At 35.4% G+C, this 16895-nt stretch overlaps 1 protein-coding gene across 5 annotated transcripts in view; it reads right to left on the bottom strand.

The window, feature by feature from the left end:
* The window catches only part of sorbs3 (sorbin and SH3 domain containing 3), a 78937-nt gene that overhangs the window by 50456 nt on the left and 11586 nt on the right, over positions 1-16895 (bottom strand). The window contains exon 1 of one of the 5 annotated variants that reach the window (XM_051117075.1): positions 13677-14097. The exons of the other annotated variants lie outside the window; for them this stretch is intronic. The gene's annotated coding sequence lies outside the window, so the exon portion shown is untranslated. Of the gene's footprint in view, positions 1-13676; positions 14098-16895 lie in introns of those variants that run through there. 5 annotated transcript variants of the gene reach the window in all.

Here is a 16895-nt window from a genome sequence, read left to right as displayed (position 1 = left end):
TATGGCTTTTGAGGAAAGCATTTCGTGATTTTTCTCCATATAATAGACTGATATGGTGCCCCGATTTTAAACTTCCAAAATGTAGTTTAAATGCAGTTTCAAAGGGCTCTAAACGATCCCAGCCGAGAAAGAAGGGTCTTATCTAACGAAATATCAGTCTTTTTTTTTTTATAAAAATTTGTATACATTTTAAGTACAAAAGCTTGTGTAGCGCTAGCTCTGGGATGCACGTCCATAACACTACGAATCACGTCTAAGTTCATCGTCTGTGTACTCCGGCTCAAAAAGGTAGAATGTGTCAATTTGCGGAATTACATTTAAATTCGCTCACATTGCATCAGATTGCTTTACGCGCTGTTTTGTGCAGCGTGGAGACTTATAACCAATCAAACGCATTTCAAACGTAGAAATGCATTTGCTAATCAGAGGCACTTTGTCAGTGCTGAAAACGCACCAATCAAAGGCGCTTAGACTAGTCAGCACAGAAAACACCAAAGCTTTTTGTCTGTAAACAGTGTTGACTTACTTGCACTTTCTTAGTCTTTGCACGTTCACTTTGTAAACACTGGACGTAATTCAACAGTACGTAGCGTCATGGACGCGCATCCCAGAGCCTGTGCTACATAAGCTTTTGTGCTTAAAAAGTATATTTCTAAAAAAATGACCCATCGTTTTGCTAGATAAGACCCTTCTTTCTCGGCTGGGATCGTTTAGAGCACTTTGAAGCTGCATTAATCTACATTTTGGAAGTTCAAAATCAGGGCCCCAATGAAGTCCATTACATGGAGAAAAATCCTGAAATGCTTTCCTCAAAAAACACGATTTCTTTACGATCTTGTCATCCAAGATGTTCAAGACATGAATGATGATGACAAGGGCGTGAGTAAATTATTTGTAAATTGTTGTTCTGGAAGTGGACTTCTCCTTTAAATGACATAGGGGTGAGTAAATGATGAGGAAATGTTCTTTCTGGAAGTGAACTTCTCATTTAAAGAGCTTTTTCTACTTCACTAAACCCATAAAATTTAGTTTTGTTGGCATAAATGTGTACATTTAGGTTGATTTAGCCATAATAAGTAATATTTCTGACTTTAATAAAACTAGTTAACTCAGATGTTACCTTTTTTTATTTTTTCTAGCACACACTCCCAATGACATCATCACTGAAACGTTTCCTGTGTCACATCCACTGATGTTTCCATCCGCCTTTAGGTGGTTTTATTTTAGAGATAACAACCAAATCACAGTATTACGTCTTTTATAGCCTTTCTTTTATATTCTTTTTAAATAGCATTGAAAACTATCCACATGCTTAAACTCTGTGGGAATCCAAGACTATTAGTGAAGTGACATCATGTTTTCCACAGGAAACTTTATAGGAATAGTTCACACAAAAGTTATGTCATCGTTTATTTAGCCACATACCATTCCAAACCATATGATTTTCTTTTTCTGTGAAACACAAAAAGTGACTTTTTGACAAAACCTTGGTCACTTTTTTTCAACATAATAAAAGTGAATGAGAATGGGGCAGTCACGCTCCAAAATGATCATAAAATAATCTATAAAAGTAGTTGATATGGCTTATGCACTGCATATAAGGTTTACTGATGGAATATGATTCCACCACAAGCTCAAATTATTCTTCTGAGTTGGATCATTTCGAAGTTAACAGCTCACTAAGGGCAACATTTTCAATGCATGACACATAAAACTATAGTTTGACTTGAATTATATGGACCACATTTATGGTGCTTTTGAAAACGTAAAAACTTCAGTCCCCATTAATTGTAACTCAGGGTGGGAAATTAACAAGAGCTTGTGGCAAAAATGCTCCTGCACAATTAAACAATGTGTTACGGCTGTCCCAATTAAGATGAAATGTGAAAATGAATGAAGTGTGTCAATTCGCGGAATTCCATTTAGATTTGCTTGCATGGCATTAGATTGCTTTACACGCCGTTTTGTTCAACGTTGAGCCTTATAACCAATCAAAAGCGTTTCAAACTTAGAGGCGCTTAGATTAGTCAGCGCTGAAAACACACCAAAGCACAGAAAACACCAAAGCTGAGCGTGCACACTCGCATCCCAGCATGCAAATAGTCTATGAAGCTAGAATGTGACTTTCCCAAAACAAAACAGAACCATTTTATATTGTTTTCTATGATGATATTAGGGCTGGGCGAGAAGGAAAAAAAATTTAATCCCAATTTTTTCAAAACGTTTGACCTGATCTCTTTTTTTTTTTTTTTTATGATTTTTAACTAGTCAACTTGAAAATGTAACTACAACATGATTCAAGTAACTTTACTTTATTAACCCTCTAGTTAAAGAAAATTCTATTCCAAGTGCAACACACATGAACACTTGTATTATACATATTGCATGTTAAGAAACAATATGAGGAAAAAGTTTAAAAAAAAAAAACACTCAAAAGTCAAGGTAATTCAAATTCAAAATGTATAACACCAGTAGACTATTATGAACTATAAATGTTGTGTAAAAACTATGAACAGCAGTTTTCAGCCTGTTACTGTGATACAAACATGAAATATTAGACACACAGTAATTCTTCACAGGTTTTTATTCGATTGCACTGCTTTTCCATTGTTTTTTCTATGCAAACACGCATTTGACTGTTGCACTCACCCCTCTTGCAACGTTTCATGCATGAAACGGCTTTCAAAAAATGCGGCTCTCAAGTTAAAAGAAATTCACGCCCATCTTCTTGCATGTTTTTCCAATTCCACTGCCCACGTTGCATCTTGTCAAAACAAAAGCGCATTCTATGTGAATGGCGTCTAGTGATATGAGCGAATCACATGTGAGCGGTTAATCACATCCGCCAGCATGCGAGTGGATCATTCTTTTCTCTTTACTGTTATCACTGACATTGTCAAACTGTCTAATTCTAACATTTGGTAATATTTCTATTCAAAATATCACGATTCCTCGATTTCTAAAAAATAAAATCGTGTCAAAACATTAAATTCAAATTAAACCATAAAATTGGAAAAATCACCCACTCCTAGTCCATATAAAGCAATAATTTACAATTATGATTTTTGTCATAATATTGCAGTCCTATGAGCTCCTGTAGATACAATTTTAAACAGTCTATTATTACTGACAACAGTTTAAAATACTGATTAAAGCAACTGGTTAAATTTAAGTATTTGACTTCAAACACAACATATGGTTTTTATAATAATAGAGTGAATATAAAAAGTGCCCTCACAAATGTAAAAAGGTCAAAATATTGCGTTAGTGGAAAAGGTAATTTCTGACCCTGTTGTAACTACCTGTTAAAGTTCATTACCCTTTTGTGTCTGACAGAAGAAACCCATGTACTGCAGATTTGGAACAACATTAGGATAAGTAAATGATGACATTTCTGCTTGAACTAATTCCTTTAGGGCAACGTCACCAGTTACATAGTCCGAGTTTTGGCATGAATGATTGACTTGTGGAACATTAGTGAACGAGCTCCACCCGTCCACTCAGCAGATCCAGTGACTTCAGTAGGTAGGAGTGCACTACAATTCAAACAAAAATGAACAGCTCTTACATAATATTGTGTCACATGTCTTATGCTGGGTATGATAAGTTTTTACAGATGCTCTTTGGCCACAAGTTGGCCTAAGTGTTTAAATACACCAATTTAATCAGTTATAAAGACATGCGATTGAGAGCGTGAACTGGAAATATTGTAGGAGACACATCAGTCCTCAAAGACAATGACTGCTAACGCAAGGGTGCGTGTGGCAGCTGTGAAGTGACCGTTTGTTTTAGCATGACAGCTGTGAAGTGACAGCTTGTTTTAGCACACATGAACACGTACACATGATTGCATTTGATAAGAAAGACAATCGCTAATTTGTTTATAGTGACCAAGGCCTGCGTGCTTCAAGCTACTTGTTTCAAAACCAGAGAATACTTCAGTGATTTTAACTGTAGTGTGTTATTTGATGTTACGAGTTCATTAGCATGCTATTTAAATTATAAATGTGACCCTGGACCACAAAACCAGTCATAAGTAGCATGGGTATATTTGTAGCAATAGCCAACAATACGGGTCAAAATGATCACTTTTTTTTTTTATGCCAAAAATCATTAGGATATAAAGTAAAGATTGTGTCCCATGAAGATATTTTGTACATTTCCTACCGTAAATGTATCTATTTTTTTTGCACCCGCAGATTTCAGATTTTCAAATATTTGAAAAAAAATGTACCCTTATGACTGGTTTTGTGACCTTGAGTCACAAATTAACAAGCAATTAAGTATCTTACAACAGTACATATTGTTTGCACTATACGTATTTCTTTTTTTAAATATATTTTTAAAAAATCAGAAAAAAGATACTGGGAAAATACTGATGAAAAAAGATGATTTGCAGTGAAGCCTGTTGAACATGCATGCCACTAGCATTATTATCAGTGAAGGAGTGGAATGGTGATTCATTTGTCTTGTTGACAGCAGTTTAAATCGTGACATCATTGTCCAAAGATCAAAGGTCAAAAGAGGCACAGGTCAGTTTGAGGCTAAACGCTTCTGCTTTTCAGAATGAGTTTAACTACGCACAGAGCTTTTATCAATAGAACTGTACTGACAAGATTTCATTGTTCCCGTGTCAAAATCCAGAGACAAAAACTTGTCAAATTTGTCCGTTTGACCTTTATAACAATAGCAAGTTCATTCTTTGTTGTGAGAAAACCCTAAACTGAATCAAATGACGTACTCATGCATACAAAAAATGACTAAACATAGATTTGATCCATGATGTGACTATAAGATTTCTGAAATCATATTCTCTCTTTGGTCATATTTTCACCTTGGTGACTATAACTAAACATTGACCATTTTTTATTTTTCCACTGGGAGAGACACCAAAGTGAATATGCAGACATTTATAACTTCTTTAGGAATCTTTAAAAGTGTCTGTTTAATCATTAACAGGCTTGTTGAATAACCGTGAGTCATTAAAACCATTTGTAGACCTTTGCTAAGAATTGTGTCTCAGACTCAGGACATTTTTGACCATATTGGTGATTCTCAGCTGTCCAATGAGAGCGCTTGCACACTGTTCCCTAGCGGGTGATCAAATGAACTCTATCCTGCATCTCCATTCATTTTCACGAAAGCATTTGGAAAATGTCCTGAGCGTGGGCTGGTTTGTTTATTGCTCTGGAGCAGTTGACCATTCCATCATGTAGTTTATATAAATATATCAGCAGATACAGTAAATAGTATGCTTTCAAGACGAGTAATTAACTGTGCCTCTCTATTCAGGATATGTTTACACTAGATTCGCATCCATTATATAATTAGTATTTTGTACACACATTTAGTGGTCCCAAAAACTATTTGGACATCTAAGACAAACTTAAATATCAATCAGTGTCTTTGCATTATATAGGAGTCATTTGCAGATATGATATTTTATACACAATTAAATTAAATTCATACACTTTAGGACGTTTGGTAACGGATGTATTTCACTGAATTATGTATTTCATTCTGTAAGTCATAAATGCAAATTAGAATATTTTGTATTAATCCTCATACATAGTTGATCAGCAGTCCTCTCTATTGCCTGATATCATCTGAGTGAGTCACATGAATCTTTTGCCACTTTGTTTATCAAATGAATGTGGATGGCTAAGAGAGCTTTACTTTCTCTGTACTGTTAAAACATAGAGATGCTGTAAATGTGTGTGTGCGTGTCTACCTGGTATTTATCACGTTATGGGGACCAAATGTCCCCACAAGGATAGTAATATCAGTAAATTTTGACCTTTAGTGGACATTTTTTAGGTCCCCATGAGGAAACAGGCTTATAAATCATGCAGAATGAGTTTTTTTCCAGAAAGTAAAAGTGTGCACAGTCTCCTGTGAGGGCTAGGTTTAGGTGTAGGGTGATAGAAAATACGGTTAGTACAGTATAAAAACAATTATGCCTACGGAATGTCCCCATAAAACATGAAAACACAACGCGTGTGTGTGTGTGTGTTCGAGAGATAAAAGAGAGTAGATAGACAAAGCATAGTATGAGATAAGATTGAGCCAAAAGATCTGACATCATGTTGAGATCATATCACTTACTCCAGGGCCACACTGTATGATTTTTACAGTCCTTTTTTCCCCATGTTTTGCTTGTCTGACTGGGCGATATGATCCCAGTAAGTTCTTGGGTAAAAAACAAAGGCACACTGTGTGACATCAACCACCGTTTAGGTCAAAGTGTACACATCCCAATCAAGACTTTGGTCCCAAATGTCAGATTTTTCTAACCATGTATAGTTTGTATACTCAGCTTGCACTGATTAGTTTGTCTACAAGGTGGCAACACTGGCCTGGCCTGTTGTTTCACACTCAAAAAAGAAACATATGAGACAGAACAACACCTTCAATATACTACTGGAGACACAACAATAACAGAGGCCACATTGTGTGAGGAGGTTAAAAGAGACCTGCAATTTCAAACAAGTACAAAGATATTTCATCAGTCATAACGTCTGGAAATAGCACAGACACTGGACAAAAATGAATCCTTCTTGTACATGTCAAGTGTCTGTGTTTATGCACGCTATCAAATTTTATTTTGAATTGCTATGCGTTTATCTATATGCATTCACTGAAGAATAACAAAGACAAGAACATGGTCAGAAACAGAGAGAGAAAAGTAACACAAACATTAAAACAGAAAAGTATCATTGCTTGGCGACACATAATTGCAAAAATAATGGTTGTTTTCTAATAGGTTTCCTAAACGCTCACTCCTCCTGCCATTGGTTGAACAAACATGTAGCTACGCCCCTAATGCACTCCACTGGTTGAACTGTTGCTATGCCAGGCTGGTTGGATGCTCAAACAAATAATGTTTAGATGACACAAAAATGTCCAAACAAACAGTCTCTGCGGAAACAAACTGAGACATCCCACGCCACAGATGGATGGCAAACACCTGGACATCAAACACTGAGATGATATTGTGGGAAATATAGTTATTATAGTTGTCTCTGCATGTCATAATAGAATAAGAGAAAATATTTTTTTTCTTTGACTACAGAGAAAAAAGAAACCACCAAATTCAAATGTGTTCACAAATGCAATCAAATTAAAAGCTATACATTCAGCTATATACATTCGCTGGCATTTGCGTTAAAACTTTAGAAACACAGAGAGAAAGAAATTATGAAGACAAATAATTAAAGTAGAGAAGTTTCATTTTTGTGTGAAACCTAATTCCCCACTTTGACCAATTGTTTTCACATACGCTTTCAAATGAAAGACTGTTTGAAAGGCTATACATTCAGCAAAACGCATTTGCTGACGTTCATGTCAAAACTCAAGTAGTACTTTGGGCTTTACAAACAGAGAGAAAATTATAAAGACAAATAATTAAAGCGAAGGGGTGTCATTTTTGTGTAAAATAATTTCAAAAATAATGATTGTTTTCAAACAGGTTTCCTGAACACTCCCCCCTTCTGCCATTGGTTGAACAAACAGGTAGCCCCACCCCAAGCTCAATCCATTGGTCGAGCTGTTGCTGCGCAAGGCTGGTCAGATGCTCAAACAAACAGCAATAATTTCTGTGTGAAACAATTACAAAAATAATGACTGTTTTCAAACAGGTTTGCTAAACACTCTCCCCTTCTGCCATTGGGTGAACAAACAAGTAGGCCCGCCCCAAACTCACTCCATCGGTCAAGCTGTTGCTATGCCAGGCTGGTCGGATGCTCAAATAAACTGAATTTTTTTGAAAATACAGAAAAGTCGAAATAAACATTCTCTTCTGAAACAAACTAAGAGTACAAACACCTGATGGAGGACAAACACCTGGACATCAAACACTGAGGCGATATTGTGGGACGAATTCATAAGTTACACTTTTCAGGGGAATTATGCAACAAATAATGTTCTTATAAGTGTCTCTGCATATTATAATGGAATAAAAGAAGGTGTTTTATTAAAGAAAGTAAAATTATAAATAACAAAAGCTACAGAAAAAAGCAAACATCCAATAAGTCGTTCAAAATCCCCTTACATCGACCAGTTGTGTTCACATACGCTTTTAAATTAAAGGTATAGTTTAAAAGTTTATACATTCAGCTACACATTTGCTGGCATTCACGTCAGAACTAAAGTATGACTTACACTGTGGGCTTTAGCACAGAGAAAAAATTATGAAGACAAATAATTAAAGTGTAATTTCTGTGTGAAACATAATTACAAAAATAATGGTTGTTTTCAAACCCTTCTGCCATTGGGAGAACAAACAAGTAGCCCCGCCCCAAACTCACTCCATTGGTCGAGCTGTTGTTATGCCAGGCTGGTCGGACGCTCAAACAAACAGCAATATTTAGAAAATACAGATATATCCAAATAAGCAGTCTCTGCTAAAACAAACTCAGACAACCCACGTCACAGATGGAGACCAAACACCTGGACATCAAACACTGAGGCAATATTGTGAGAAAGATTTCATAAGTTACACTATTTGTTATATAATTCCCCTGAATAGTGTTCTTATAAGTGTCTCTGCATTTTACAGTGGAATAAAGAAAGTGTTTTATTAAATATTAAATAATATTAAAAATAACAAAAACTACAGAACAATGCAAACATCCAATAAGTCCTTCAAAATCCCCTACATCGACCAATTGCGTTCATAAATGCTGTTAAATTAAAAGTATAATTGGAAAGGCTATACATTCAGCTGTACATATTCGCTGCCATTTGCATCAAAACTGAAGCAGGACCTATACATTGGGCTTTAGAAACACAGAGAGAATACAAATAATTAAATTGGAAAAGTGTCATTTCTGTGTGAAACATAAATTACAAAAATAATGATCATTTTCAGACAGGTTTCCTAAACACTCCCCCCTTCTGCCACTGGTTGAACAAAAAGGTAGCCCTGCCCCAAACTCACTCCATTGGTTCAGCTGTTGCTATGCCAGACTGGTTGGATGCTCAAACAAACAGCAATGTTTAGAAAATACAGATATGTCCAAACAAACCATCCCTGCTGAAACAAACTGAGACAACCCACGCCACAGATGGAGGACAAACACCTGGACATCAAACACGGAGACGATATTGCGAGAAAGATTTCATAAGTTACACTTCTCAGGGGAATCACTCGACAAATGGCTTTTTAATGGTTGGTTCTGCATGTACGTAATAGTGCAATAAGAGAAAATATTTTAAAATTAAAAATAACAAAAACAGCAGAACAAATCAAAGTCCATTAAGTCCTTCAAAATCCCTCTCATCTGTTTCACTGCTTACTTCTCCCATCTCTCTCTTTTACAGGTCTGTTACACTCGACCTTTTGATAAATGCGAGAGGATGCCATACAAGGCCCTGCTGTGCGTCTGTTTACAATTTCCCGTTAATACATGATACACACATTAATCAGCAGCAGGTCCATCTGATCACCATGTATGGTCGTCCATCGCTCGACTCGGGGGGATGAATCTCACAAACAATTTGATAGCCATGAGCCAAAATGGACTCCTTCACATGGACCATCCAAAAATCAACAACACTCTACAAAGCGTGGAAGCCGTGAAATACTTGTATGAACCTGTTGAAGGTGATTCCAATCCGCAAGACGTCTCGATGTAAAGACAATTACCTTTTTTGTACCCTTATGTATATGCACTATAGATCAGAGCCTGGGAAATGCCCCATACCATGAGGGCCCCCATAACATGTCATGCTTATGTAATGGGTACTAAAGCACTCGTGCACACACACGTAGCATATGAGAATATTCTCAGAGAGATCAGTGTGTGCTGCTGAAGGCTTTCTGATGGACCTGACAGAAGAGCCTTTGGTCTGTCACACAGGGACTCACTCCATGCTTTTGTCACTGGAACACACACTATTGGAGCTGACACTGAAGTCTGCTCTCATTTGCCTTACAAAGGTGGGAAACACCCAGACAGACGTGTAAAAATGCAGTTCATAGTCAATGAGATTAAGCTGTCAGTCAATGACTCTGGGAAAACCTCTAACCCTAACTATAGCATAAACTATAGTTCAATCATGAAAACTATGTGGTAATGGATATGACAGTGTATTTCGTTATTGCTGTTGTTGTAGATTATTGCTACTGCTGCAAATCAACAGTAACTTGCTACTACTAATATATACGCCTATACTGCTGCACAAATAGCATATATAATAAGCCGTAGCAGATCTATACAGGTGGAGCTGGGGTGGTGGAGGGTGGTGAAATTCTCTAGTGAATGCTAACCATCAAATTTAAATGTAAAGCAGCAAGCTCACTGGCTGCGCATGCAACATGAACCAATCATCTTGTGCAAAGTATTTTAATGCTGTGAATATCATCAGTTTGCATTAAAGGATTAGTTCACTTCCAGAATAAAAAATTATTGATAATTTACTCACCACCATCTCATCCAAGATGTTCATGTCTTTAGTCAAAAAGAAATACAGGTTTTTGAGGAAAACATTCCAGGATTTTTCCCCATATGGACTTTAATGGGGATCAACGGTCCAAATTGCAGTTTCAATGAAACTTCAAAGGGCTCTACGATCCCAGCTGAGGAATAAGGGTCTTATCTAGTGAAACAATCTGTCATTTTCTAAAAAAAATAAAAATGTATATAGTTTTTAACAACAAATGCTTGTCACGCATCTTCTTCGGTGTACTTCAGTTCTAAAAGGTAGGGTAGGGTGAAAAACTCCATCTCATTCAAAATCGACTGATATCGTTGTTTTACCTTTTTGTAAAGGGCGTTTGACTTTCTTTGCATGCTTGCTTTGTAAATACTGGGTCAGTACTAGGGATGTCACAATACTTAACATAATATTGAACCGTTCTGTACGACATCCACGGTTCAATACGCACTTGTGAATTGCAGTTTTTCAGTTTTGCATTTAAATAACTTCCTTGTTTTATTTCTCTCGGAATTTGCTGTATATGTGCCCGCGATTTCACATGGCAACACACGCAGAGCATCTTCCATTCTAATGACATGCAATGATAAGCCTTTCTAAACCTGTTGTCCAACAAAAGAGTTATAAAAACAAAACTTATAAAAACCATTATAACTTGTTTTTAATTCACAGCATCAGTCGAGTGTCTGAAATAACTTCCTTATGTGACTGATGTGGATTCTTATCACAGAATGAGGCAGACAATAAATTGTATACTCATATTCTCTGTATGTCGATTAGCAATGTCTTATGAAAATACACGAGTGGCTTGAAGAACACAGATAAACTATATATTATTGCCGATGAGTGTTTACTGTCCTTACATTTCGTCATTCAAAACATTTAACGTTATATCTTGGTTTTAATCAGTTACAGCAATAGCCATGCCTTTATCCATATTAGAGAAGCTGGAATGGAACGTCATCAGCGCTACTTCTTGACGCATATGTGGATTTTCTGCATGAGGGCGCCCTCTGGCATCCAGTATGAATGAAAAAATTAAGCAGACATATACTAAACCACACTTTTTCCAGTGTACAGAGGTTTACGTGAGTATTTTGTTAATTTGTTGCAAAAAAAAAAAAAACACTGAAGTGGCAAGATTTCAGAACCAAACCGAACCAAAAACCATGGTTAAAACCCGAGGTACGTATTGAACCATGGACTAACTCTATTGTTGCATCCCATTAAGTACTTCCGCCTACGTCACATGCGTGATTACGTAATGCATGATGTTAAGCTAGTGCAAGATGTGCATTTGTGGTTAAAAAGTATATTGTTTTTTTTGTTTTTTTTTTAAATGACAGATCGTGTCGCTATATAAGACCCTCAACTCGTTGGCCACCACTGAAGTCCACTATATGGAAAAAAAAATCCTGGAATGTTTTCCTCAAAAACCTTAATTTCTTTTAGACTGAAGAAAGACAGACATTACAATCTTGGATGACATAGGGTTAGTAAATTATCAGGAAATTTTTATTCTGGAAGTGAACTAATCCTTCAACGATCTATCATTCTCCACTATCTAGAGTTTCATGACAGAACTTGGCATGAATATGCGAGCAGTCTGACATCTTTCATACATATTCATTTTCAGTCTTAATATTAGCTTGATATCTTGATATCATATCATATTGCGTATGTGACCCTGGACCACAAAAGCAGTCATAACGGTCATTTTTTTAAAAAATTGAGATCTATACATTATCTAAACTCTGAATGAATAAGCTTTTCATTGATGTATGGTTTGTTAGGATAGGACAATATTTGAAAATCTGGAATCTGAGGGTGCAAAAAAAAAAAATAAATAAATAAATAATTAAAATATTGAGAAAATTACCTTTAAAGTTCTTAGCAATGAATAACACTAATCAAAAAATATGTTTTTATATATTTACAGTAGGAAATTTAAAAAATATCTTCATGGAACATGATCTTTACTTAATATCCTAATGATTTTTGGCATAAAAGAAAAATCTATAATTTTGACCCATACAATGTATTGTTCGTCACATATATACAAATATATTCAGGGTCACATATATCTAAGGGATACAAAGTATGTTGGCACCACAAAAATCTCAGTTGTGTAATATTTTTTTAAGTTATCATATATCATATAGCCAATATTCCATATTGTGACATGTAGCAGATTATCGGAAAAAAACAAAAAAAAAAAAAAAAAAAAAAAGGGTGTCGACTCGGTTCTATGCATCGGATGTTAATTAAATGGAGATCTGAATGCGGGCGATTGTAAGAAAAGGGAAGTCTGTTGTTACACCGGAAGATCTGGTTATGACCTTTAAAATTATAAATGTTATTAAACACCCACTAATGAACCTGTCACAATAAGATGCATTTAGAAAACATAGTGAATTTCCATTTCATGTTGCTTTAGGGTTATTATTATTATTATTTTTTAACACAAATAATTAATACATAAAAACACTATTAAATGTAATTTTGAGAAGATCTAAGAATGATAATCCCATTTTTAGACTTTTATTATAAAAATACAATGCCTAAATTAATTTAATACTTATTTTTCCTTAGCTTAAACAAAATAATCTAGCAATTTCAGCCAGTTTTATTGATGTATCCCTAGTCAACATCACTTAAAATGAATGATGACTTCTTTAAATCATAGTTTTAATTACATAAACCACTTTTTTAATTTTGTACATTTAAAAAGTACAATTAAAACATTAAATCATGATATCAAAGAGTTCAAATATTTGTTTTTGTCCTGTGGATCTTAAATCACAAAGGAACACCCTCTGTACAGAACCAAATGATTTTGAGGTCAAACTATAACAATCAAATGTCAAACAAATCACACCACTCTAAAAAGGCAAATTCAGTACAGGCAAAACAACATTAACTGTCTCAATGAAGTCCAGCCACTCAAAATCAAATTACTTTAAACACACATACAACCATGAAGGCAGAACAGCATATGGGACTCCAGACTTTGGCTTGTCTGCAGCATTTATGCTCTTTCCTGCTGCTTTGAAAACTTCCCAAATCCCACCAAAGACCCTTAATCCTTCAAAGAGAGTTAAGAATCAACTTCAGACGTAATGCGGACTACCGCGTCAACACAACCCCGCCAAACAGAATAACTGCATGAATAAATGAGTCGCTTTACGTGATCATTTGACTGTTTTACAGGCTGTCAGATGGAAGAGAAATCAACTCACCGGCTCGTGTGGGTGTGCAAGTGTGTGACAGCGCAGCCACGCACAGATTTCCCAGGATGCCACACACAATTCCCAAAGTGCTGCTTGGTCTGCTTTGTGTAAAATAACCTTTCAGGTCCAACCTGCTCTTTCTGTACTTTTCTTCTCTCTCTGTGTCTGCTTTCAGTCAGTTCTTTCCTCTCTCACTGGTTTTTTTCTCCAGTCTACTTCACCTCTGTTAAGTCCCTCTCACATACTGACACATATATGCACTCTCACTTACTCTCTCACTCGCTCTACCACTACAGGACTTCCTGGTTGACAAGGGTTGCTATGGTGACGTACAGACTGTGTGCAGAGGCCCGGCTCACTTTTGGCTGCCTTCACTAAAGAGCGTTTGAATAGGCAGTCAGCCTTTTGTGGCCATAAGGTGATATTTCACAGCACGGGGTTAAAGACTGGCGAATTCAAAGACTAAACCATATCCACCTCCTGACGTTCCTCCTCTCATTTCACTCTGTCCTCCCTGCGCTCCCGCCCCGCTGTTTTTTGACGAGCCACTGCTTATGCGTGTCTGGCCATACATGGCCAACTAGAGGAAGACAGCAGTGACTCAGTGAGAATGTGACTTTAGACTTGAGAAATTCTTTGATAACAGATCACTGACAAATAAACTAAGGCGGAGGACTTGAACTGAGAAACATGGCCTATTCTGAGATCTGTCATGAAAGTGTAAGATTTAGAGCAAGGGTCTCAAACTACTGGCCCTTGAGATTTCACAAAGCCCCTTAAGTGTTTATCCTTAAAGGGACAGAACACCCAAAAATTTAAATTCAGATATCACAGGTGAATTGTGTCCCTGGACCACAAATATATATTTGTAGCAATAGCCAAAAATTCATTGTATGGGTCAAATTGAATGATTTTTCTCTTTCATGCCAAAAATCATTAGGATATTAAGTAAAGATCATGTTCCATAAAGATATTTTGTAGATTTCCTACCATAAATATTAAAGCAGATTTTCTCAATATTTCCAATATTGGAAGGCTTATTTATTCAGCTTCCTGATGATGTATAAATCTTAATTTAAAAAAAATAAATAAAATAAAAAATTACCCTTATGACTGGTTTTGTGGTCTAGGGACACAATTTTGTAGACAACCTATGTAAAAGAGTGACTAAGTAAAGTAAAAAATAAATAAATAAATAAATAAACAGATAAAATAAATCAATAATACAAAAAAATACCATAAAGCTTAAACTTTGTGATTTTAGGGTATATTCATATATAATATACACTACTGTTCAAAAGTTTAGGGTAAGATTTTTATGTTTTTGAAGTAAGTCACCAAGATGCTCACCAAGGCTGCATTTATTTGATCAAAAATACAGTAAAAACAGTAATATTGTGAAATAATATTACAATTTAAAATAACTGTTTTCTATTTGAATATATATTAAAATTAAATATATTTCTGTGATGCAAAGCTGAATTTTCAGCATCATTCCTTCAGTCTCCAGTGTCACATGATCCTTCAGAAATCATTCTAATATGCCGATTTGCTGCTAAAAAAACAATTATTTATAGTAGTAGCAGTAGTAGTAGTAGTATTTTAAATGTTGAAAACAAATGAGGTGCTTAATATTTTTGTGAAAACCATGTTACACTTCTTTCAGAATTCTTCGGTGAATTAAAAGTTTGTGACTTTTTTTTTAATCTCAATTCTGTCTTTTTTCTAAGAATTGCATGATATAAACAAAGTCAGAATTGCGAGAAAAACTCACAAATGTATTTTTCCCCCTCAAATTTTTGTATATTTCTCACAATTCTGACTTTTTCAGTGAATTGTGAGTTATGCAGTCTAATTTTAAAGGGAAAAAATGACTGATGTTCTCAGAATTGCAAGTTTATGTCTCAAAATTCTGATAATAAATCACAATTGCCTCTCAATTTCGCAATTCTGAAAAAAAAAAAAAGACAGAAAGTTTATATCTTGCAATTCTGACTTTATAGCTCACAATTTTATATTTACTTTATATTTCACAAGTCTGAGAAAATAAAAATGTCAGAATTGTGAGATAAAAAGTTAATTGTTATTAAAAATAACTTATTAATTGGATTATTATAATTATAAATTAAACAAATTGATTATAAATTACATATGAATATACTTTGCGAATAAGTTAGCTGTGATAAAGGCTATATACAAATCTGTATAATACAAAACACAATATAACAGCAATAAAATCATTAAGAACATATAAAATTATGTTGTTGACCATGACCTAAATTTTACAGCCATTAACCTTTTTGATTTATAATTTACTCAGATGTTGCATCCAGTGTCTTCTCAAGAACTGTGCTACAGGATACTGACAATTACAGATCATCACTGTACAGTACAAAGTACTGATGCTCTGATTTATTAGACTTAAGATGTGCAAGCCAGGATTTGGCATGAACAACAAGACAATAAAACAATTTGGCATTCATTTTGAGCTGACATTGATACACATGATTTATGATTCAATTTTGTTGCAGTTTATGAGTATCAGGAATACATATTTTTTCTATTTATTTGTATAGATTTTTATCATATTTAATCATTTATGCATTCATAACTAGTTTATGCTTTAATCTATAATCATACTGGAGCAACTTGACGTTTAAAGAGCACAACAGTGATTATTTTTCAATCCACCATTGTGCGGTTTAAACCTATAGTACATCCAGGTCTTTAACCACCAGGCCACACCACCATCATAAAAGCAACAAAATGCTAATAACTTTATCGGGTACAACCGCCCGAGTGTGTATGAATTTTAAAGAGTGAATTCTAATTACCTGAACTCTTTTATGCATACGTGCCGTTTTCCAGAAGTGTCTATTTTCCACTGGATCTTGGAGAGCCAGTTTCGTTCTTAATAATTCAGTGGTTTGGCTCAGTAGGGCAAACCAGTCTTAAACGGTATAGTCTTACAGTGTGTGTGTGAGAGTGTACGATGAGGCATTTTTGCCAAACACCAACCAGACTATTTCAAAACAGAGGAGGAGTGAAGAAAACACATTCACAACTGACAGTTTAAACAGCAGAAAGCATGAGGTGAGACCAGACGAGGACAAGTCTTGTGCTGCTATGAAAATGAAGTGTGTAAGATTGAGAAAAGAGAAATAAATCATTGAGAGTGAGTGATGAACTAGGAGAAGAGGCATGCACGTCTCTGTTATTAATGGACGG

The sequence above is a fragment of the Labeo rohita genome, chromosome 8, assembly GCF_022985175.1.
Source record: "Labeo rohita strain BAU-BD-2019 chromosome 8, IGBB_LRoh.1.0, whole genome shotgun sequence".
NCBI lineage: Eukaryota > Metazoa > Chordata > Actinopteri > Cypriniformes > Cyprinidae > Labeo > Labeo rohita.
The sequence above is the reverse complement of the archived record's forward strand: the minus strand, read 5'-3'. Positions and strand labels throughout refer to the sequence as shown.